Source organism: Galeopterus variegatus, unplaced genomic scaffold, assembly GCF_000696425.1.
Source record: "Galeopterus variegatus unplaced genomic scaffold, G_variegatus-3.0.2 Scaffold10426, whole genome shotgun sequence".
Classification (NCBI taxonomy): domain Eukaryota; kingdom Metazoa; phylum Chordata; class Mammalia; order Dermoptera; family Cynocephalidae; genus Galeopterus; species Galeopterus variegatus.
The window spans coordinates 19,745-20,379 of NW_007736537.1; positions in this window are offsets into that span (position 1 = coordinate 19,745).

The window sequence follows — 635 nt, forward strand, 5'->3', positions numbered from 1 at the left end:
ATATGTCTTTTTCTTTCATGTTGCTTATACAATTTGTTATTTTTGCTTCTCAGCAGTTTGACTGTGATATACCTAGTTGGAGAAGTCTTTGTTTTGCAGTTCTAGGGATTTGTTGAGCTTCTTATATCTATGAGTTGATATCTTTCATCAGTTTTGGAAAATTCTCAGTCATTTTCTTATCAAATATGTCTAGTGTCCCATTACCTTTCTCTTCTCCTTTTAGGCCTCTAATTACTTTTATATTAGACCGATTGATATTGTCCCACAGATCTTATATATTCTGCTCTTATTTTTTCATTTTTCTCTTTTTGGTTTTTTCAGTTTGGATAATTATTGTTAACCTGTCTTCAAGTTCACAGTTTTGGAGGCTGGGAAATCCAGTGTCTGAGTCTACTGAGGGCCTTCTTGGTGGAGACTCTCTAGAGAGTCCCATTGTGATGCAGGTTATCACATAGCAAGGGCTGAGCAAGACTGCATCCTTGTGCTTTCTTCCTCTCCTTATAAAGCCACTATTGTACTCCCTGATAACCCATTAGAGCATTAACCCATTAATCCATGAATGGATTAATCCTTTCATGAGGGCACAGTACTCACGATCCAATCATCTCTCAAAGGCCCCACCTTTCAACACTACC